The sequence below is a fragment of the Diabrotica virgifera genome, chromosome 1, assembly GCF_917563875.1.
Source record: "Diabrotica virgifera virgifera chromosome 1, PGI_DIABVI_V3a".
NCBI classification, from domain to species: Eukaryota; Metazoa; Arthropoda; class Insecta; order Coleoptera; family Chrysomelidae; genus Diabrotica; species Diabrotica virgifera.
The window spans coordinates 166,014,472-166,039,756 of NC_065443.1; the positions used below are offsets into that span (position 1 = coordinate 166,014,472).

Here is a 25,285-nt window from a genome sequence, read left to right on the forward strand (position 1 = left end):
GTTCACAAATTTCACTATAATTTCTTTTTAAGATGTTCCTGCCATAAGAATACCACATGTCCATTTTCATTAAAAAATCTGTAATAGTTTTCGATATATCGGAAAAAATCGATTTTCATTTTGTAACTTCAAAGGGCTATAACTTTTTTTGTATGCATATTTGTACTAAGGTAAGTTAGGTTCAATCGAACTATTTTTGGTCCCAGAATATGTGATTTAATTTATGACCTGTATTTTTGTTACACCCTGTATATTTCAAGCCATGAGTAACTATTAACTATTCTAAGGTTCAAAGCAGATGAACCACTCTGCAGCACTACTCTGTGCATCCACAAAATAGCTTCCGATGATTACCTACCCGTAAATTATTATGTAAATTAAACATGTCATTACAACAATGGCTGGCCATGGTCGCCGATCCTCGACTGTCGCGTCCAACAAAATCATTGGGGCTACAAATATCGCCTGTTTCAACCACTTTGTGGATCCACAGACAGAGTAGTGCTGCAGAGTATTTCGTCGGTTTTGAACCTAACTAAGAAATAAGCCACAATGTTATACTTAAAAAAAATAATTTTATTAACGTTTCAACTTCCAATTCGGACGTCGTTGTCAAAATACAAAATATTAATTTAATAAAATTATTTTTTAAGTTAAATTTTGGCTTATTTCCCAGTTAGAATCACAAACCATACATACTCATAGACGTTTCACGGCCATGTTAATATTTCGGATCGAATTAACGCCATCTCTTGATTGGAATGGGAACTAAATTGACAAATTTTAGTTACGTGGGAATTTCAAATTATAAATTTTGCGGGATTTTTGATGAAATTTCGCAGGAAATTAAAACAACAGAAAGACAATTCAATGTTTTATTCAATGTTTTACTGAAAACTTCAAATATTCCAATTTGTTTTCAAAATGCTATAAACACTACTGCCATGTGTCACGTGAAAGCACTGATGTGTAATATTGAGTTGAATGAAAATTTTTGAAATAATCTTGTAGGATGATTGTTTAGATAAATACCTTAGATCTAATCTTTCACAAACTTCCAAAAATATATAGGCCCGAAATGTTGATGACACACTTGTATATTGGAATAAACTGTTCCAGGATCTATTATATTGTTTTTTTAAATGTGGAGAAACACAACACGGGATGATCAATGTAAACTAAAAATTCTACTCACAAAAACGGAGAGGAGGTTAATACAATTGATTAAAATTGTGATTAAATCTAATTAAAAACGTAACACCACTATAATAAAATATTTAAGCCACAAACTGTAAAATAAAAAGTAAATAACAAATTAATTTAATTGTCAACTGTCAGTTGTTAAATATGACAAGAGAATTGACTGACAGCGACATCTCTGGATTGGAATGGTAACTAATTTGCTGTCTTGACCACAAACCATACATACTTATACCCTAACAACACACAACATTCCAGGAATGTACTACCAAAGTTCTATCAATATTTGAATGTCCTGGACATTTAGGGAACATTCGGTGAACATCTGATTAAATTATTCCTGGAATGTTACCATAAGACATTCTGTGAACATACTACCAATGTTCCTATATTTTAAGTTGCGAAATAATACATACGTGTAAGAGATACAACATTACTTATAACATACCAGACAAACTAAGTGACATTTTAGGCCTACAGTGCAATAATATGTCAAATTTAAAGAGTTTCCCAAGTTCAATGAATACAATATTATAAACATACAAATGTAATAAAAATTATTGTTCGCGAATATTCAATTTGGAATGCGATTTTGTTAATAAAAAAAATACTTATAACTTATGCAAAACCCAAGCGAGGCATTTATATTTATTTCTTTTGCGTTCATTTTCAAATTCGCCGTGCATATATTTTTGTGCATGGCGCTTGAGAGGGAATCACGTGACTAAAAACGACCAACCAACGACCTCGCTTCGGCCATCTTGGCATCTTCATCTTGGCGACCTTGCCGTTGCCCGGCCTTGCCTTGCCGTGGATTGTTGTTTGTATTTTGTATTATTTGTGCTTTTTAAGAATATTTTTTTAATTCGGATACTTTTATAATAGCTTTAATAGTATTATTAACATAGTGCATAAAATGGTGTCCTGTTTTTAACGCAGTTGGAGTAGCAGAAACAAATGTAGATAAAAAAATCTGCAGGAATAACGTTTCAATTATGACAGAAGCTCAAAACAAATGACTGTGAATGAAAAGCCCTATTAAAAGGTTAGTATGCAAATATGTAAACGAAAGCATGCCCTGTATTTCAGAAAATAAATTAATACTATTAATACCCTAATAATACTATTCATAAAAAATCTTTTAAGTAACGTAGATATAACAAAGTGAATAAAAGGCATAAATCAGAAGAATTATTATTTTATTTTATAAGTTAATAATTGGTCATATCCATTTATTATTTTAATAATAATTGTGAATAAGCCACAAACTTCGCTTATTCCTAACTAAAATAGTAAATAGAGATAGGTAATAACAAAAGGATTTGTAAAACTAAAATAATTCTTTTTGCGTTTTTGCTAGTGTATGCGTTTATAAATAGGATGGTAGACCACACACTATAATATGCAGTACCAACTAATGAATACACAGAATATTATAGTCGATTTGCTAAACTCAGTCTCAGTACTAATTACTGTAATTTTGGCAAAATTGGCCAAAAACAAAAAAAATTACCTACTAAAATCACTAGCCAGTTGTGTCTGAGTTTGGGGAACCGACTATACTAATAAACAATTTCTAAGCTGTTTTATAATAATTTTGTGAGTTCATTAATCATATTTTTTATTTAAAACTAAAATTTGTTAATAATGCTTAGTAATGCATATATTTTGTATTTTTAGCTTTCCAGAAGATCCTGCGAAGAAGACAAGAAAGTATAGATTAGATTTGTTAATAGAGGAGTATGTTCAAAACACTTTTTAGAAAAAGATATTGACAGAACTTCACTTTCATCTGTTCGTTTGAGAGACTGTGCTGTTCCAATAGCTTATGTCACACAGGTATATGCATAACCTAATTAATAATACAGTCCGTACAATATAGATACTGTTGTAATTCATTATCTACATCGGAGATCTAAGTTGACATTGTTGCCCAACTACAAAAAATTTTTGAATTCATTTTAAGTCAAATATATCACATAATTATTGCGAAGTAGATTATACAACAAAACAGATTAATATTCAATGTAAATAAATAAAAACATCAGAAATCGAAAACAAGAATTAAGGTATAATCTTATGTTACAGTTATTAAGGTACCAAGGGTATTATAGGGATATACGTTGACCGAAAGCGTTATTATTATAATACCTGTGGTGCCTTCAATGTTTAATGTCCGACTAAATTATTCTTTATATGCGAAAAATTTGAATGAATTTTGAATTGATTAGTTTTTAAATAAGTACATTTACCAGTAACAGTAGTAACGTAATTGTGGTAACCATAGTTTTAGTTAGGTTGATATTTGTCAACTTGACAGTATCTAAGTCGTTATTTAAATTTAATGCCCAAGGGCGTTATATCGTACTTAACAGACTTCGAAATGTCATTATTTGTCAAATAATGTACCAGTAGGACATTAAAGTAAATAATAAAAACAATAAATATAATGAATACTAAATACTTATTTGTTTGTGAAAAATCTATTTCTTTGTGGCTTTTTTGTAATTAATTATTCTAATGGGGAAATAAGCCACAATTTACTTGAAAAAATAATTTTATTAAAGTTTCTACTTCCACATCGGATGTCGTTGTCAAAATACAAAATGTTCATTATTATTATTTTATTTATTAAATATTATTTATTTAAATAATATTTAGTATTTATTTTTTTATTATTATTATTTATGCATATTATTACCTGTAAATAATATTTCTTCTGATTGTTAATTGTAAAGGATAGAAAAATTACCTTTTATTTTATTTTCTTTTAGAATCAGCTGAGAGAAGTGGTCTACAAAAAACCAGAAAGGAAACGGAATATGTGGCTACGAAAAGCAAAAGAAAGGTTTACAAAGCAAATCTGACACATTTTTTAATAATATTTAGGAATGTCAGCAAATTACATTAAAAAATGTATGTAAAGATTTTTTGCAATAAAAATGTTTATATTTATCAAGGATGTATTATTTGGTATGGCCATATATCGTCAGTGATGTGACAGTACCTCCTATCTGTTTTTTTCAAGAGATTTGTAAGATAGACTAAAAACTTGTTTCGGCCACCTCCTGTTTTCATATATTTTTTGACTTGTTTTGCAGTAAATTCAACTATCTATTTACTACAAAAAAAGTCAGAATACGTACGAAACCAGAAAGTGACCTTAAAAAATGTTTTTCGTCTCCTGCAAACCTCATGAAAAAACATATAGGAGGTATTGTCACATTACTGACGATATATTTCAGTGAATGTCTAAAAAATATACTGTGAATGTTCAAAGAACGTTCGTAGACATTCATGGAATGTTCTAACAAGACATTCAGTCTAAAAATATACTGTGAATGTCCAAAGAACATTCATGGAATGTTCCAACAAGACATTCAGTCTAAAAAATAGACTGTGAATGTCCAAAGAACATTCGTAGACATTCATGGAATGTTCCAACAGAACATTCTAAGAATATTTAAAATGCTGACACAGCACTTTCCTGGTACTTTCCAGGGACATTCGTGTGCATTTGGGGACATTCCAGGAATGTTTTCAATTTCCTGTGTGTACATTCTAGGAACATTCATGGAATGTTTTGTGTTATTAGGGTAGACGTTTCACGACCATGTTAATCTTTCGGATCGAATTAACGCCATCTCTTGATTGGAATGGGAACTAAAATGACAAATTTTAGTTACGTGAGAATTTCAAATTATAAATTTTGCGGGATTTTTGATGAAATTTCGCAGGAAATTAAAACAACAGAAAGACAATTCAATGTTTTATTCCATATTTTACTGAAAACTTCAAATATTCCAATTTGTTTTCAAAATGCTAAACACTACTGCTATGTGTCACGTGAAAGCACTGATGTGTATCGACTTAAATGAAAATTTTTGAAAGAATCTTGTAGGATGATTGTTTAGATAAATATTACCTTATAATCTTTTACAAACTTCCAAAAATTTATAGGTCCGAAATGTTGATGACACACTTGTCTATTGGAATAAACTGTTTCAGGATCTATTATATTGTTTTTTTAATGTGGAGGAACACAACACCGGATGATCAATGTAAACTAAAAATTCTACTCGTAAAAACGGAGAGGAGGTTAATACACTTGATTAAAATTGTGATTAAATCTAATTAAAAACGTAACACCACTATAATAAAATAATTAAACCACAAACTGTAAAATAAAAAGTAAATAAAAATTAATTTAATTGTCAACTGTCAGTTGTTAAATATGACAAGAGAATTGACGGACAGCGACATCTCTTGATTGGAATCGTAACTAATTTGCTGTCTTGACCTTGACAATTTACGTGAAACGTCTATGAGTATGTATGGTTTGTGGTCTTGACCTTGACAATTTACGTGAAACGTCTATCACTGTTACTAATAAACGAAGTATAAAAGTTATACTGAGAATAAATCAGGTATAGGCAAAATCACTACCAATAAACATGGAATAACTTAGGTATAGGTTATACTTGGTATAAGAATTTAGTCCAAGTTTATACCGACCCACACCCTTGTTTAAGTCTGGTATAACCTATTTTGTGACTGTCAAAGTCATCAGAAGGAAAAATATATTATTTTTTTATTTGTTTTGTGAGTAGATATATACAGGTAATAAAAAAAATGTGTTTAAGAGCTATTGCAGCTAACGAGGAAGTTGATAATTTAATTAACCTGATGGAAACTACACGAAAAAGGAAAACTTTCAAAGAAAGCATAAATTCCTTTTCAAATACTGCACAATAAAAATCTGGTTTCCTTAAGATGATGTGAGGTTTTTAGAAAAATTAACAGGTGATTCACTTACTGTGAACAAGCGAGGATGAGGCTTATCCTCCACTTTACAAGAATAATAAGGTCTTTATTTTCTATAATATGTAGAAAATCTCTCACAATATTCTTCAAAATATGCTGAAATTAGTGTATTTACATTGCATTTATAAGTAAAATAAATCAATTTGTTTACTTTTTCTTTAGTTTCCCATCCCTAATAGCACACGACGTCCAATGGACGTCCAAAATAGGTCCATTTTTGGTCCTAACGTCCATGGACTATAAATGGACGTCCTTTGGACGTCCCATGTTGGACGTCCTTCGGAAGGAATAAATATGGACGTCCTTTGGACGTCCGACGTTGGACGTCCTTCGGACGGAATAAAAATGGACGTCCTTTGGACGTCCGACGTTGGACGTCCTTCGGAAGGAATAAATATGGACGTCCTTTGGACGTCCGACGTTGGACGTCCTTCGGACGGAATAAAAATGGACGTCCTTTGGACGTCCGACGTTGGACGTCCTTCGGAAGGAATAAATATGGACGTCCGACGTTGGACGTCCTTCGGAAGGAATAAATATGGACGTCCTTTGGACGTCCGACGTTGGACATTCTTCGGACGGAATAAAAATGGACGTCCGACGTTGGACGTCCTTCGGATGGAACAAATATGGACGTATATATACTGGACGAAATACGGACAATTCCCTAATAGCACACGACGTCATTTGGACGTCCAAAATATGTCCATTTTTGGTCCTAACGTCCATGGACTATAAACGGACGTCCCATGTTGGACGTCCTTCGGAAGGAATAAATATGGACGTCCTTCGGACGGAATAAATATGGACGTCCTTTGGACGTCCGACTTTGGACGTCCATACTGGACGAAATACGGACGTTTTATGAACGCTTATATTGGACACATTATACCAATTACGAGATCAAATAGCAAAATAATTCAATAAAATATTAACTTGCGTTAACTTTACGTTAATGAAATACAGTCAAACCTGTCACTAACGGCCACTAAAATGAAAGAACTATTGGCCGATATAGAAAAGTGGTCGTTATTGCCAGTTTTTGTAGCCTAGATATACAGTACAACCTGTGTTACTGGACACCTGTACTAACGGCCAGTTTAAAAATTCCCCAAACCAATTATATCTAGACTACAAAAACTGGCAATACCGGTCACCTTTCTATATCGGCCAATAGCTTTTTCATTTTTAGCGGCCGTTACTGACAGGTTTTACTGTAATTAGTGTGGGGAATTTTTAAACTGGCTTCTAGTACAGGTGGCCGGTGTTGGCAGGGGGCCGGTAACACAAGTTTTACTGTAGTTTAAATCGATTAGATCGAAAGATTAAATCTTAATTCAAAATTGTATATTAAATTATTACAATTATAAAACTATATAGTTTAATATCCAAAACATGTTTTGATTTCATGTAATGTAATGAAAATCTTATTTGTAAATTATTGGTTACAATGTTTAACAACAGGAAATATTCAAGAATAAATAAAATAAAAGTTTCCCCTAACAACAAAACATTCCAGAAATTCTACTATCAAAGTTCTATTCCGTGAACATCTGATTAAATTATGGCTGGAAAGTTACCACAAGATATTCTATGAAAAGAGTACAATGTCCTCCTGGAGGGGTAAAATTTTCCATACTCTAAAGAGAGGCCATTTACTATTCAATTTGCGTTCATTTTCAAATTTGCCGCGCGAGTATCTATGTAGCGTCGCGTGGTCATTGGTCATCAAGTCATCAATTATTTCATTTTCATCATAAGATAACCTAAAAATTTAGTAAAAATTTTGATTGGAAAAAAATGCATCGATAAGGGGGTGAAAAATGGAAATTAGTGGCTTTTTTTGCTGTACTCAACTGTACTGTTTAGTATGCTAGTTTTGGCTATGGCTGGATCTCTTGAAACAATTATGTAAGTATTATAAAATCCGTTTTCAATTTTCTTTATGAAACGAATCATTTATGCATGTATTATTACCTGTAAATATTTTGATTTTTAATTGTAAAGAATAGAAAAATTACCGTTCATTTCAATTTTTTTTAGAATCAGCTGAAAGTGGTCTACAAAAAACCAGATATAACCAAAATAAAGATATAAAAAGTGTATTGGCTAATTGGAAGAAACAACATTGTCCATGCATAATAAGTTATTACTTTATAAACAAATATTAATACCTAGGAATGGAACCTGGATATAATCATCAAGAAGATAGCAGGAATCCCGACAAACAACTTAAATAAGTACAAGAATATTGAGGAAATCCTCCTCGATACTACTGGGCAAACTAGAAGATTGAAGAGGACAAAGCCTTTTGAACTAGTTTGAGTGATAGGTGATAGTGAAAAGCAGAGCATAGTGCGTGATGTGGCTGTGTATGTTAGAATAGTGCACAATCTTGTTAGATTAGATAAGAGACGCTATCGGGTAAGCTCTTCATTTTAAGAAACATTAGTAATTTAGGTTAAATTAAAATTGCTCATTGGTCAGTTATGACCAGATTGCTTTTTTTATGTTTGGCAAAAAGGGCGTAAGTCAGAATTGCACATTGCTAATGTTTTGATGATTTCTGGACCAGCAAAAAACTGTTGTAGACGTAAACTGTATGTACCAATAAAAAGAGCCGATTTTTCTGGTCCAGAAATCATCAAAACATTATCGATGTGCATTTCTGACTTAAGCCCTTTTTCCCAAACATCAGAGAATTGTAATGTACAAATTCTCCTATCTGATTTTTCATGAATTTTGTAGGAGACGAAAAACCATTTTTAGGATCATCTCCTGCTTTCACATGTAAATTTTGACATGTCTTGTAGTAAATAGATAGTTGAATTTACTACAAAACATGTCAAAAAATATATGAAAACAGGAGGTAACCATAAAAAAGTTTTTAGTCTCTCTTACAAAACTCATGAAAAAACAAATCGGAGGTATGTCACATCAGTGACTATATCCAGGGAATGTCTAAAAAATATACTTTGATGTCCCAAGAACCAAATATAACCTTTATATATATACAGGGTGTAACAAAAATACAGGTCATAAATTTAATCACATATCCTGGGACCAAAAATAGTTTGATTGGACCTAACTTACCTTAGTACAAATGTGCACAAAAGAAAAGTTACAGCCCTTTGAAGTTATATATTAATAGCACCAAGGGCCTTAGAGGCCCATGGCTTGAAAAGTTTGTTTTTTCTTCATTTTCACGTTTCTTTATGTACTGAGATCTTCTCTGGCTTGATATGTGATTTTTCTCCATTCCTTCCTCTTATTCATTTTTCTTTTCTGACCCTGTAACACCATTCTTTCCAAATCTTTTTCGACCTCTTGCTTCCATCTATTTTCCGGTCTTCCTCTTCTCTTTCTTGAAGCTATAGTGTAGTTTAGTACCCTTTTCGGAGTCCTCGTTTTTGGCATCCTTTCAATGTGACCTCGTGATTTAAGTCTCTGTGCCTTTATCACTCATTTGAAGTTACAAAATGAAAAGTGATTTTTTCCAATGTATCGAAAACAATGTGCTTTTGTGCACGTTTCAATTTAATTATTATTGTAGTACCTACCATTTAAACAACGTTTTAAAAACTTTTTTGCCTCTTATTGCTTTTTCGAAAAGTCAATTTTTATCGAAATATTGTGAATATTTGTCAAATCCACCACATATTTGTATATGGTTAAGTACGATTATGGAGACTTGGTAATAATATGCAAACTTATTTATGCTTTACATTTTTAGGTATATTTTGAACCATATTAAAAAAGAAGCCAGACTCGATAAAACGTGCCTTATCGAAAAAATACAAAGAGGCAAAAAAGTTTTGAAAACACTCTGTTTAACTAATGGTACCTCAGTAATAGTTTAATTGGAACATACAACATTTGGGGGGTTTAAAGGAACAAAACCCCCATAAAATTTTTACGTGGACATATTAAAAAAGAAGTCGCAACTCGATAAAAACTGCCTTATCTGAAAAATACTAAGAAACAAAAATATTGAATTTAACTAATGGTACCACAATAATAAAATTGAATTGGAACATACACAAAAGTTTGGGAGGATTTAAGGGATCAAAACCCCCATAAAATTTTTATGGGGTGCACAAATTTCACCATAATTTTTCTTTAAGATATTCCTGCCATAATAATGCCACATGTCACATGTCCATTTTCAATAAAAAATCGCTAATAGTTTTCGATATAATCGAAAAAATCCATTTTCATTTTGTAATTTCAAAGGGCTGTAACTTTTTATGTGCATATTTGTACAAGGTAAGTTAGGTTCATTTGAACTATTTTTGGTCCCAGAATAATGTGATTTAATTTATGACCTGTATTTTTGTTACACCCTGTATATACAGCCCATTACGCACCACCTTAAAAATTGGGCATTTTTGATGTCTCGAATTTCCTAAACCTGTTGTTGCATCTAAGTGATTTTTTTTTATAATATTCTAGCCTAGGCCCTAGAATATGTTACCTCCTTATGCTTGTCATGCACAGGGAGCTATACTGTAATATATATTATATCACATTACTATAGAGAGCGATATGATATAATATACATATATTACAGCATGACAAGCTTAAGGAGGTAACCTATAGCCTAGGCTATAATATTATAAAAACATCACTTAGATGGGACAACAGGTTTAGGAAATACGAGACATCAAATATACCCCATATTTAAGGTGGTGCGTTAATTTCTTGGAGAAGTGTATTGTAATTTAATGTAAATACTGTAATATCCAATAATTGTAATTTGATATAAGATGAAATATAAGTTCCTTAAAAAATATATTTTTTATTTCCCACAATACATTCTCCACAGGTCTAAATATCGTCGCTAGACGTCCACCGAATGACCTTCCAGGACGTTAGATGGATGTTCAGCAGCAAGACATTGGACCAAACTGGGACATCCTATGAATGCCCAAATGACGTCCACCGAACGTCCCCTCCGACGTTAGGTGGACCTCCATTGGACGTTTAACAACTTGGCCTTTGGACCAAAATTGGACGTCCTGTTAAGGTCCAATTCACGTCCCCTAGGACGTCCGATTAAGGTCCAATTCACGTCCCCTAGGACGTCCGATTAAGGTCCAATTTACGTCCGATTAAGGTACAATTTACGTCCGCTTAAGGTCCCATTTACGTCCGATTAAAGTCCAATTTACGTCCGATTAAGGTCCAATTTACGTCCGATTAAGGTCCAATTTACGTCCGATTACGGTCCAATTTACGTCCGATTAAGGTCAAATTTACGTCCTATTAAGGTCCAATTTATGTCCGATTAAGGTCCAATTTACGTCCGATTAAGGTCCAATTTACGTCCGATTAAGGTCCAATTTACGTCCCCTAGGACGTCCGATTAAGGTCCAATTTATGTCCGATTAAGGTCCAATTTACGTCCGATTAAGGTCCAATTTACGTCCCCTAGGACGTCCGATTAAGGTCCAATTTGCGTCCGATTAAGTTCCAATATACGTCCCCTCGGACCTTAGATGGACGTCCAATGGACGTTCGGTAGCGCGACATTTGGACCAAAATAGGACGTATAAAGGACGTTCCTCGGACGAAAACGGACGTCCAAAGGACGTCCCTAAAGTCCGTGAAGGACGTCCAATGGACGTCCATTGGACGTCCTTGTGCTATTAGGGATTTAATGCAACGTTCTTTTTTATTTGAAGCCATTTTATGAAATACTCAAACTCAACATACAACATACGAAATAACGATTTACTAAAATATAGCAGACAATAACAAAGTTCTAAAAAATGAAGGAATTTGGTTTGTCAGTTGTAGAGAAAAGTCAAAATTGACATATTTCACCCGTTTCATATCGTTGTTTTATGCATTTGTGTAGAAGATTGCGCCGTTGCCAAACTATTATTTCGGAATAAAGTGGGAATACTTATAACTAACTTATACCGAGTTTATTGGTAACAAATTATTTTCGTATTATATCTACCTTATACTTAGGATAACTATTCTAGATATAAATACGGAATAACCTTAGAATACGAGTGTTTTATTAGTAAGGCAGTATAAGTATGTATGGTTTGTGGTTAGAATAGTTAATTACAAAAACGCCACAAACAAATAGCTTCAGAACAATATTAATGAGTAACTATAGATACTTTATTGTCTATCTGCATCGTGGATGTCTCGGTTATTACTATACTATATATTGTTTTTAAACTAGGAGGGGTAAACCCAAAAGGCAGATTCACCAATAATTTCACTACAAAAATCACCAGATTAATCTTATTTTATGGTTGATCATGTCGGCCTTCGACAGTAATAAAAAATAAATATTATGTTATACTAACCCGTTGCTGAAGAGTTCTAAAAACAGCTGTTTTTTTATATAAATACAGACAAAAAACCTAAAAATTAGAGGAATATCGCAGAAGAAAATCGCCAATATAACTTAACCTATATATTTTAAATGCCGATAGTGTCAAAATTTGAAAATGTTAATAGTGTCAAAATTTCATAATTTCATAACCACTTGCTTGCGGTTGTATGTGTGTGTTCACACAGAGGGGATGGCATTAGGACCAATTACAAACAAGCATTACGGTGCGGTAAATTTGAATTACTCCTCCTAGTTTAAAAACGTGGTACAACCAGAGTAAATCACATGTTATTGGCGGAAACATTTAAGTACTGTCAAAGAAATATCGGTCCAAATAAGAAGTGTTCAAAAATGTAATTGTATCCAGTTTTATACAACGTGAAATTTTTTAATACATAATTCATATCATTAATAATGTGAAAATTCAGAAATAATCCTTTTTGCTTTTTTTGAGAATCTAGTGTACCTACGTATATTGTTGGTGGTTATCTCTGAATTTACACCACACCAATTAAAATTGTATTTAAAAAAAATATATTTACACTAAAAATGTGTGCCGCTTTATAGAAATGATTTTTACAATGCTTCCTAATAATAATACTATTTAGTGTTAGATGTGTATGTACAGGGTGATTAATTAGTGGGGTAAAGCTCCGTAGATCCGTTATAGTAAAAGATAAAAGTTAATAACAAAAATTGTAGCCTACTTTGAGCTTCACATTACCAAATTAGTTAGAATGTTACAGGGTGTTCGATAACCTAGTGGCAGACCAAACTTATGCTTTTTTTTTAATGGAACACCCTGTATTTTATTTTATATTCGAAGTCTTCTTAACTTCTCCATTACAAAAATATAAAGGTTTGTTATGTTATACAGGGTATTTACAAAGGTATAACCAATTTTATATGAAAAGCGTAACAAGTTCAACTCCCTGTATAAATAAAAATTATTGATGCCATATATTTTTATTTATTGTCAAAATTTTCATAAATTATTGATATTGCTAATTTTCTTTATATTGAATACAGGGTGAGTCAACAGCCAAGTACATTATTTTCTCAGTAATTTTAAATGGAACACCCTGTATTTTATATCACTATCGAAAAGTACCAATACCGTACTTTAATTTGTATACAACGTTCCCTATGTCTAAATTTATTAGTTTTCGAGATATTTTCATTTTTCCATGGACCATATTAGCGTCGCCACCCAGATTACCAGAATTTAATAAACTGGATCAGTGCCGGTTTGACCTAACTTCGGGCCCTGGGCGCTGGAAGTTTAGGGGCCCCCTTCATTCGTTGTCAGTTTTTTAACAAGAAAACACATGCATTAACTATAAAGGTTTATTGTAAAATCCATAAAATATTTTTTTTCTACGGCCGTGCTAAAAGAGCCACTTTCACGCACGCATTTCGTTTCCGAAAGTTGCACTTCCCGCACGGCGTGCGTGAAAGTAAATATTCCCGCACGGCGTGCGTGAAAGTAAATTTTCCCGCACGGCGTGCGGGAAAGTAAAATACCTTGTAATATAACATTATAATATATTATAATACATGCAATAAACTAATATTTAGATATTATTTACTAATTTATTTCAAATTTATCTTATTGTGTTCATGTTCTAATGAAATTAGCGCGATTATTTCATTCATAGGAGATTCTGACCAATAGAAAGCTACAGAAATCTAAATTAAGCTGATAATTTTTGATAATTTCCCGTCGTCAAGTGTATTACATCAGATGTCCTTCGTTGCTATGAAAAAATACATTCAGTGATATTAATGACAATTAATGTTTTAAAAATTATAGAAGTGATGACTTTCAACCGTAAAATATTTATAACAACTGTGTGTTTAATTGTACTAATTTGTACTTACATAAATAAATTACAATAAAATTTTGGTGTTGAACAGTTTTATTCATGAAATAATCGCAACAAATTGCACTCGATCTCTAAAATTAATATAGAATTTTAGAGCTCTTGTGCAATTACTACTGATAATTCGATTAAATAAAATTATTTTGACATAATGTTTAAAAGTCAGATCAGCAGAAAATTACAATGGTTTTGAATCATCGTCATGGAAACCAATATCGTCGTCGTGGTAACCCATTATATTGAAAGTTTGGTTTTGACAATCTTGCCAAAGAATTAATTTGTGTATTTTCACTTCTAAATAAAAATTGATATAACTATATTTTTTGTGGCTTTTTTCGAAACGTACGGCCCTAGAAAAAATATTGTTCCTAACTCATGCGGAAAGTGTCTTCCCCGCACTCGACTGCTTGCCCGAACTCCGCTATCGCGTCGTTCTGGTCAAGGGCAGTCTGCTGCGTGAAAGTATCACTTTCCGCACTAGTGTGGAAAATAACTATTTTCTACGGCCGTGCTAAAAGAGCCATTTTCACGCACGCATTTCGTTTCCGAAAGTTACACTCTCTCGCAAAGCGTGCGTGAAAATATATTTTCCCGCACGGCGTGCGGGAAAGTAAAATACCTTATAATATGGCATTATAATATATTATAATACATGTAATAAGCTAATATTTAGATATTATTTACTAATTTATTTCAAATTTATCTTATTGTGTTCATGTTTTAATGAAATTAGCGCGATTATTTCATTCATAGGAGATTCTGGCCAATAGAAAGCCACAGAAATAAAAATTAAAGTGATAATTTTTGATAATATCCAGTCGTCAAGTATATTACGTCAGATGCCCTTCGTTGCTACGAAAAAATACATTCAGTGACATTAATGAATTAATGACAATTAATGTTTTAAAAGTTATAAAAGTGATGACTTTCAACCGTCAAATATTTATAACAACTGTGTGTTTAATTGTACTAATTTGTACTTACATAAATAAATTACAATAAAATTTTGGTTTTGAACAGTTTTATTCATGAAATAATCGCAGAAAATTGCACTCGATCTCTAAAATTATTATCGAATTTTTGCCCTCGTGGCACTTCATAATTTCACTCCCCTTCGGGTCGTGAAATTAAAACTGTCAAAGTGTCACTCGGGAAAAATTCGATAATTTTAGAGCTCTTGTGCAATTACTACTGATTATTTCATTCATAGGAGATTCTGACCAATAGAAAGCTACAGAAATAAAAATTAAACTGATAAGTTTTGATAATATCCCGTCGTCAAGTATATTACGTCAGATGTCCTTCGTTGCTACGAAAAAATACATTCAGTGACATTAATGACAATTAATGTTTTAAAAATTATAAAAGTGATGACTTTCAACCGTCAAATATTTATAACAACTGTGTGTTTAATTGTACTATGTAATTTGTACTTACATAAATAAATTACAATAAAATTTTGGTTTTGAACAGTTTTATTCATGAAATAATCGCAGAAAATTGCACTCGATCTCTAAAATTATTATCGAATTTTTGCCCTCGTGACACTTTGACATAATTTCACTCCCCTTCGGGTCGTGAAATTAAAACTGTCAAAGTGTCACTCGGGAAAAATTCGTTAATTTTAGAGCTCTTGTGCAATTACTACTGATAATTCGATGAAATAAAATTATTTTGACATAATATTTAAAAGTCAGATCAGTTACAATGGTTTTGGATCGTCCTCATGAAAATTAATAGCGTGCGTCGTCGTGGTAACCCATTATATTGAAAATTTGGTTTTGACAACCTTGTCAAAGAATTAATTTGTGTATTTTCACTTCTAAATAAAAATTGATATAACTCTATTTTTTGTGGCTTTTTTCCAAACGTATGGCCCTAGAAAAAATATTGTTCCTAACTCATGCGGAAAGTGTCTCGACTGCTTGCCCGACCGGACTCGACTGCTTGCCCGAACTCCGCTATCGCGTCGTTCGGGTCAACGGCAGTCTCGTGTGTGAAAGTATCACTTTGCGCACTAGTTTGGAAAATAACTATTTAGGAACAATATTTTTTCTAAGGCCGCACGTTTGGAACAAAACCGCAAAAAAATAGAGTTATATCAATTTTTATTTAGAAGTGAAAATACATAAATTAATTCTTTGACAAGGTTGTCAAAACCAAACTTTCAATATAATGGGTTACCACGACGACGATATTGGTTTCCATGACGACGATTCAAAACCATTGTAATTGTCTACTGATCTGGCTTTTAAATATTATGTCAAAATAATTTTATTTCATCGAATTATCAGTAGTAATTGCACAAGAGCTCTAAAATTCTATATTAATTTTAGAGATCGAGTGCAATTTGTTGCGATTATTTCATGAATAAAACTGTTCAAAACCAAAATTTTATTGTAATTTATTTATGTAAGTACAAATTAGTACTGTTAAACACACAGTTGATATAAAATATTTTACGGTTGAAAGTCATCACTTTTATAACTTTTAAAACATTAATTGTCATTAATGTCACTGAATGTATTTTTTCGTAGCAACGAAGGGCATCTGACGTAATATACTTGACGACGGGATATTATCAAAAATTATCACCTTAATTTGCATTTCTGTAGCTTTCTATTGGTCAGAATCTCCTATGAATGAAATAATCGCGCTAATTTCATTAAAACATGAACACAGTGAGATAAATTTTAAATAAGTCAGTAAATAATATCTAAATATTAGTTTATTGCATGTATTATAATGCAATATATTGACTTTGACATTTATTTACCGATTCCATCCACTGAGTTAGTAAAGAAATCTATATTATATTCCGCAAAGAAACTGAACAACCATCACCCGTTACAACTTAAATCTGCAACATCTTTCCCAAAGTTCCGTAAAATGACAAAAGCCTGTCTAACTATTCTTTTTCTCATGATCAGCTTTCAGTGCGTCACAGTTTTTCGATTTCTTTCTAACGCATTAAATTGTATGTGACAGAAAAAAAGGCACGTCCGTGATTACAGACATTTACAACATTTATTCTAGTTGTCGATAGATGGCGCCATAATAAAAAAAAATATTTTTTTTAATTAGATAATAATATTGCAAATATAATCTGTATAATTTATAAGACTATTGGGATAAACCGTAATCGTACCCCCTCCTAACTGCCAAAGTGTCATGGCCGCCGTCGGGACCTATTGTGCTGACATTTACAATGTTTACATATAGAAAAGTTTGTTTTTTTTCTGCTTATAATGCCGTTTTCTAAAGATATTAGTGAACAAAATCGATTTGCTAACAATATTTAATATATTTTAAATGTGCTAAAATTGGATTCAACAGCAAAAGTCGCATAAATAACATATAAATAACGAATTTGTTTACCTATTACAAATGGGGTTATGTGGTTGTAACTGTTTATTTTGGGAATAAAATGAAAATGATCAATTAAACGACTGGAAAACTGTAAGTATTACAATTAAAACATGTTTATCCTATCACAAGAGTTCACTTCATTTTAAGAAAGCTAATTATTATTATACAATAGACATTTATAAACTGCCATGTACTTTTAAGGTTACTTTTGATCTGTTTTCAAAGCTTATGATTAAATGTTACCTCTTTATTAATTAGATTTGCCAACAAAAGATGCATGATTAAGGCCAAATGCAATTCCTTTGCTAAAGTCATAAAAAAAGTACCAATACAGTTAAAAAAATTATTTTAAAAAGGTCTCTCAAAAGACATGAAAATATACAACAACTCAAAAAACTAGAGAATGTAAAGAAAGCCAGGTTATTGGAAATGGAATTCCTGTTTAATTGAAAGCCAGTAAACTATCCAAGACTTTTCAGAATCAAATGTGTCAACTTGTAAAACGATTCTCCTGACATTTTTAGTAAAAACCAGATTATCCTCAAGAAAAATTCTGTTTTAAGTGAAACTCAAAAGTCATATATATAAATATTATTTTGTGAATGTGTCATCTTTGAATGAAACAAATTTTTTACCTAAACAATTAAATGTATGGATCTAATTAAAAACAATGCTGAATCAAGTACAGTAGAAATACAATCCTTTGAACTTCTAAATGTGATTGTTAAAAGTGTCGAGATAGCTACGGCATAGGGATTCGAAAGGGATAGACTTGTTATGAACGCACTTGATCATGTACTTCTTACTGTTATAAAGTTGAAACAAAACTTATTTTATGCTTTTTTATCAGTCACTTTTAATTGTGTATCAACTTTACGTGGTACATCGTGCAAAAATTGCTAAAATGCAAACATTATATTTATTTTCTGTGTTACATTGGATACTATGACTGAATGTCTTCCTCTTTTAGATAGTGAAGTGAAGAACATCTTGAAGTTCCAATGATGTTTCAAGATGAGATAAATCGAAATAATGGTTGTATGTTAGAAGGACAGAGAATACGAAGAAATGTTATTGCTGCATACTTAGTGTAGTGAAATACAAACTTCAAACATTATAATATATTTTTTTATTTCAAACATTTCATATAATTATGAAAGAACATCTTCCTCTTTAAAACAATGAAGAAGTGAAGAACATAATAAAGTTCCAACGAAAATGATTCCAGATGAGGAAAATCTAAATATTGGTTGTATGTTACGTGTATAGAGAATACGAAGAAATGTTATTGCTGCAAACTTAGTGTAGTGAATTAAAAACTTATTGTCAAATACAAATCAATTTATTTCATACTTTTATAATATATAGTGGTACAATTTTATGTGTTCAAATAAAAATATTAAAAATAAAATACAATAACCACAAATCATGTATATCTTACAATGAATTACAAAATCAAAAATTAATTACAAAAATATCAAAATAAATCTAAAATATTAAAAAGTAACCCATAATTTTTATAGTACCTACATACTTTGGTTGGTACTCTAATAATTTGGAAATCCATTAAAGTTTGTAGATGGAAATTGCAGGTATCCAAAAAATATATAAAGTAACTCAACAATCTCTTTTCAATTAGGGTTGCAGTTAATAAAGATGAATGACCCTTGCTCGGGAAATCAAATGTATCTAAAAAAAAATTAAGTAACAGCTTTCTAACAAAACAATCTTAGCACTAAACGGAAACAAAGATACTGGTAAGTATTAAAACATTTTTTGAAAAATCTTTCTGAAAGTGAAAATAAATACTACTCTTTATGGGAACAACTAAAACTGGGTATGCTTTACAAAAAAATGTATCCAGAACAAACTTCTTCTCTATAAGGCAATACTACTACAAGTCTGGATGTACAGGATTTAATTCTGGGGAACTGCCAGTAACACAAATATGCAAAGACTACAAAGATTCCAATCCAAAGTCTTTCATGATGTCCGATTTTTTTAGTACCACTACCAAATATCACGCTAAACTTAAAATTCTTACAATGAAGATAGCTAAAGCTTGAGTACACATAGATAGATCCAACCAAATAAATAAAAACATTTAATGTGTGTAAAATGTATGTTAGTCTTCTTCCACTTGCAGAAGATATTTTCAGTTGTTTGTGCCACTGTGAACTTAAGATCTCTAATATTAACCGATGATAAATTTATGAAAACTGATTTTAAATATTAAAAACTTTCAGAGATATTTCAATTTTCGAAACATCTTATAAAAGAGTGAAAAATATTCAGAGACACCTTACAGCCATAAACCAGTAAAACTAAAATATTTAATGTTTTTGTATAAATTAATATTAATATTTATGAACTTTTTAAATATATCTTTAAAAATTTTATGATAAATAAAATGTTTTTGAGTAAAGGCAATATTTTTTTTGTATGGTAATAGAAAAGATTAATATTTGAAATCATATACAGCATCACATTTTATAAATTATAATCTTTTTATTATAAAAATACTAATACAGTGTGTCTACGGATGGGGTGCCCAAGAGGAAAAACTTTTTTATTTTCAATTTTAGCGAAAAATGTCATTCTTGATAAAAAGTTTTGCTTGTTCTAAAACCCCATAAAATGAACTAAAATTCAAGTTTTTCAAATCCTGCTTATTTTTATAGCCAATTTTATGTAAATCCCTATAAATTTTTGCACTAAGTTCGAAATTGTAACAATAATAACTTGGGAGAACAACCCTTTCACTTCTTCTGGATTACGAAGCCAGACTTTGTCTTTCTCCTTGAATCATCCAATTATTTATTAATTAAATAATTATTAATACAACAATTTTAATAATGAAATTTATCACAAGATAAATTCTTTATTGAATGCTTAACATTGTCAAAAAAATTGACAATTCGCAAATTATTTATCGAAGTTGATAGTTACTAAGCTATATTGTGGCTTGGCAACACTAGATTATTGTTAAGATTTCAAACTTAGTGCAAAAATTTACATAAAATAGGGATTTACATAAAATTGGCTACAAAATTAAGCAGGATTTAAAAAACTTGAATTTTATTTCGTTTTATCGGGTTTTAGAACAAGCAAAACTTTTTATCAATAATGACATTTTTCGCTAAAATTGAAAATAAAAAAGTTTTTCCTCTTGGGCACCCCAACCGTGGACACACTGTATATAATTATAATACTAAAATCACAATAAAGATGCACTAGAAAGAAACAAACACAAGACATGATGAATGTTATGAGGAGCACTCACAAATCATGCTTTACAAAGTTTATACATTGTAAATCATGATTCGGGAGTGCTATTTGTATCATTCAACACGTCTTGGGTTGTTTATTTCTGGTGCATCTTTATTGTGAGTTTAGTATAAGAGAATTACAAGTTTTATGTTAAATCTTCTGAATCAAATTTTTGTTAGGTATCATGTCACTCTTACTAATTTTATCCCATAAACACTTTGAAATAATACATTTTTTAGTTCCATGACTGTTATCAATTGTTGGATATCATATTGGCTACCATATTCGCTATTGTGGCTTTATTGACAGCAGCTCTAACTAATGATGATGGAGTCGATTTTCCATACTACGGTCTTAGATTGTTCAGCTATGATTGTGAGATTCTACCAGAACCACATTTACCTTGGATCTTTCTCTGAATTATCAAACGCAAAAGTTCATATTTTTTAGGGTGTTTCATACCTAAGTATTATTGACCTAAATATTCCAGCTTGTGTCTCTTTAGTCAAATGGAAATTATTATATGAAACTCTACAAGAACACATTCATATTATAATCAATTAAGTATATTAATTTTAATCACAAATGTTTATTGGTTGAGAGAGTGACTTTTTTACTTATGCTCAATCAAATATTTTTACTATTTTCTGTTAGTTTTTTAATAGTTATTTATGATATAAGTGTTAAAAGTACACATTTAAGGCACGCATGTGAAAGTCTGCAATTCACATGAGTGCCTTAAAAATGTACTTTTTAACACACATATCATACAATATTTTTTCTACAAACGTAATTACAGAATAATATCTACAAAAACTTTTTTCTACAACCATGTTAAAAATTCAATTTTTAGCACTCCATAAGAGCATTAAAAATGCTACTTTAAGGCACAAGGGGTTTAAAATTTTTATGGCACTGCAATTTGTATTGACCGTATAGACAATTTTGATGTAATGTCACAAAAATATAAAAATGGAATGTCAGTCAAGTTCAAGTAAAAGTTTTTGTAGATATTGTCCTGTAATTACGTTTGTAGAAAAAATATTGTATGATATGCGTGTTAAAAAGTACATTTTTACGGCACTCATGTGAATTGCAGAACTCGCTATCGCTCATTCTGCAAACTTTCACATGCGTGCCTTAAACGTGTACTTTTAACACTTATATCATAAATAACTATTACTTGAACTGACATTCCATTTTTATATTTTTTTGACATTACATCAAAATTGCCTATACAGTCAATACGAACTGCAGTGCCATAAAAATTTTAAAGCACTAGTGCCTTAAGGTAGCGTTTTTAACGCTTTGTATGGAGTGCTGAAAGTTGCATTTTTAACACGGTTGTAGAAAAAATAAATTTTATGTATATTTTATCTAAAAAAGTATTTAAGCACTTAAATATTTTTTCAAAAATAGAATATTTTTATGAACTTCTTTAATTCTTTTTTATTTTAACTTTAATGCAATCTGTTATCATTATAACAATATGACAGATATAAAAAATGACACAGTGGGAACTACACTCAGGGGTGAGAACTCTTTACATATTTATATTAATTTAGTCTACATTACCTTATTTCTGACTTTTTTACAAATTAGTAACTACTATCTACTTCCCAGTGGTGTAGAGATCTGTAAATTTTCTTAACCCTTTAGTGCCCTAGTTTGCCTCAAGGCGGACCATAATAAAAATTTCCATGCTTACTATTTAAGTATTTTATAGCTGCAATACCGAAACCAGCCTCTGGACTAGATCAGATAAGCATCCAGCTTTTAAAAGTTTGGGCGATCAGACAGATTTTTACCCTATAATTTTCAGTTTAGCATGATATTTGGTAGTGGTACTAAAAACATCGAACATCATAAAAGACTTCGGATTAGAATCTTAATAGTTTTTGCATATTTGTATTACTGGCAGTTCCCCAGATTTAAATCCTGTACATCCAGACTTGTCGTAGTATTGCCTTATAGAGAAGAAGTTTGTTCTGGATACATTTTTTTGTAAAGCATGCCCAGTTTTAGTTGTTCCCATAGAGAGTAGTCTTTATTTTCACTTTCAGAAAGATTTTTCAAAAAATGTTTTAATACTTACCAGTATCTTTGTTTCCGTTTAGTGCTAAGATTGTTTTGTTAGAAAGCTGTTGCTTAATTTTTTTTTTAGATACATTTGATTTCCCGAGCATGGGTCATCTTTATCAACTGCTACCCTAATTAAAAAGAGATTGTTGAGTTACTTTATATTATTATATTTTTTAGATACCTGCAATTTCCATCTACAAACTTTAATGGATCTCCAAATTATTAGAGTACCAACCAAAGTATGTAGGTACTATAAAAATTATATGTAACTTTTTAATATTTTAGATTTATTTTGATATTTTTGTAATTAATTTTTGATTTTGTAATTCATTGTAAGATATACATGATTTGTGTTTATTGTATTTTATTTATTAATATTTTTATTTGAACACATATAAAATTATATCACTATATATTATAAAAGTATGAAATAAATTGATTTGTATTTGACAATAAGTTTTTAATTCACTACACTAAGTTTGCAGCAATAACATTTCTTCGTATTCTCTATACATGTAACATACAACCATTATTTCGATTTTCCTCATCTGGAATCATTTTCGTTGGAACTTTATTATGTTCTTCACTTCTTCATTGTTTTAAAAAGAAAGATGTTCTTTCATAATCATATGAAATGTTTGAAATCAAAAAATATATTATAATGTTTTAAGTTTGTATTTCACTACACTAAATATGCAGCAATAACATTTCTTCATATTCTCTGTCCTTCTAACATACAATTATTTCGATTTACCTCATCTTGAAACATCATTGGAACTTCAAGATGTTCTTCACTTCACTATCTAAAAGAGGAAGACATTCAATCATACTATCCAATGTAACACAGAAAATAAATATAATGTTTGCATTTTTAGCAATTTTTGCACGATGTACCACCTAAAGTTGATACACAATTAAAAGTGACTGATAAAAAAGCATAAAATAAGTTTTGTTTCAACTTTATAACAGTAAGAAGTACATGATCAAGTGTGTTCATAACAAGTCTATCCCTTTCGAATCCCTATGCAGTAGCTATTTCGACACTTTCAACAATCACATTTAGAAGTTCAAAGGATTGTATTTCTGTAACTGTACTTGATTCAGCATTGTTTTTAATTAGATCCATACATTTAATTGTTTAGGTAAAAAAATTGTTTCATTCAAAGATGACACATTCACAAATATGACTTTGAGTCTCACTTAAACAGAATTTTTCTTGAGGATAATCTGGTTTTTACTAAAAATGTCAGAAGAATCGTTTTTACAAGTTGACACATTTGATTCTGAAAAGTCTTGGATAGTTTACTGGCTTTCAATTAAACAGGAATTCCATTTCCAATAACCTGGCTTTCTTTACATTCTCTAGTTTTTTGAGTTGTTGTATATTTTCATGTCTTTTGAGAGACCTTTTTAACATAATTTTTTTAACTGTATTGGTATTTTTTTTATGACTTTAGCAAAGGAATTGCATTTGGCCTTAATCATGCATCTTTTGTTGGCAAATCTAATTAATAAAGAGGTAACATTTAATCATAAGCTTTGAAAACAGATCAAAAGTAACCTTAAAAGTACATGGCAGTTTATAAATGTCTATTGTATAATAATAATTAGCTTTCTTAAAATGAAGTGAACTCTTGTGATAGGATAAACATGTTTTAATTGTAATACTTACAGTTTTCCAGTCGTTTAATTGATCATTTTCATTTTATTCCCAAAATAAACAGTTACAACCACATAACCCCATTTGTAATAGGTAAACAAATTCGTTATTTATATGTTATTTATGCGACTTTTGCTGTTGAATCCAATTTTAGCACATTTAAAATATATTAAATATTGTTAGCAAATCGATTTTGTTCACTAATATCTTTAGAAAACGGCATTATAAGCAGAAAAAAACAAACTTTTCTATATGTAAACATTGTAAATGTCAGCACAATAGGTCATAGATAAATAATATAGTATTACCAGAACAATAGGTCCCGACGGCGGCCATGACACTTTTTCAGTTAGGAGTTAGGAGGGGGTACGATTACGGTTTATCCCAATACAAATCAAAGAAAATACCATTTTATAAATGCAAGAAACACATGTGATTTGTTTTTATTCCAAATTGAAAATAAAATGTGACAACCGTCAGATTTAACTAAAATGTCATGTTAGAATAAATGTCATAAATGTGTATTATCACGGACTTACCATTTTTCCTATTATTTGTTACGCACTGAAAAATGCTCATGAAAAGGACAATAAAAGACCATACCACAGTATAGCATACTATTCAATAGAAGAATTTCTTAAC

General features: G+C 30.9%; 3 long non-coding RNA genes across 3 annotated transcripts; 2 read left to right on the forward strand and 1 right to left on the reverse strand.

Moving 5' to 3' along the window:
- The first annotated feature begins 709 nt into the window (after positions 1 to 709).
- LOC126881532 (uncharacterized) lies at positions 710 to 4,155 on the forward strand. Its single transcript, XR_007696895.1, has 3 exons — positions 710 to 2,245; positions 2,881 to 3,039; positions 3,975 to 4,155. It is a non-coding gene; the product is annotated as an uncharacterized LOC126881532 (long non-coding RNA).
- A 12,847-nt stretch (positions 4,156 to 17,002) lies between these two features.
- LOC126881570 (uncharacterized) lies at positions 17,003 to 18,751 on the forward strand. The gene is made up of 2 exons (XR_007696918.1): positions 17,003 to 17,721; positions 18,602 to 18,751. It is a non-coding gene; the product is annotated as an uncharacterized LOC126881570 (long non-coding RNA).
- A 4,579-nt stretch (positions 18,752 to 23,330) lies between these two features.
- Positions 23,331 to 24,924, reverse strand: LOC126881563 (uncharacterized). Its single transcript, XR_007696916.1, has 2 exons — positions 24,656 to 24,924; positions 23,331 to 23,786 (listed from the first exon to the last, which is right to left on the reverse strand). It is a non-coding gene; the product is annotated as an uncharacterized LOC126881563 (long non-coding RNA).
- Between the last annotated feature and the right edge of the window lie 361 nt (positions 24,925 to 25,285).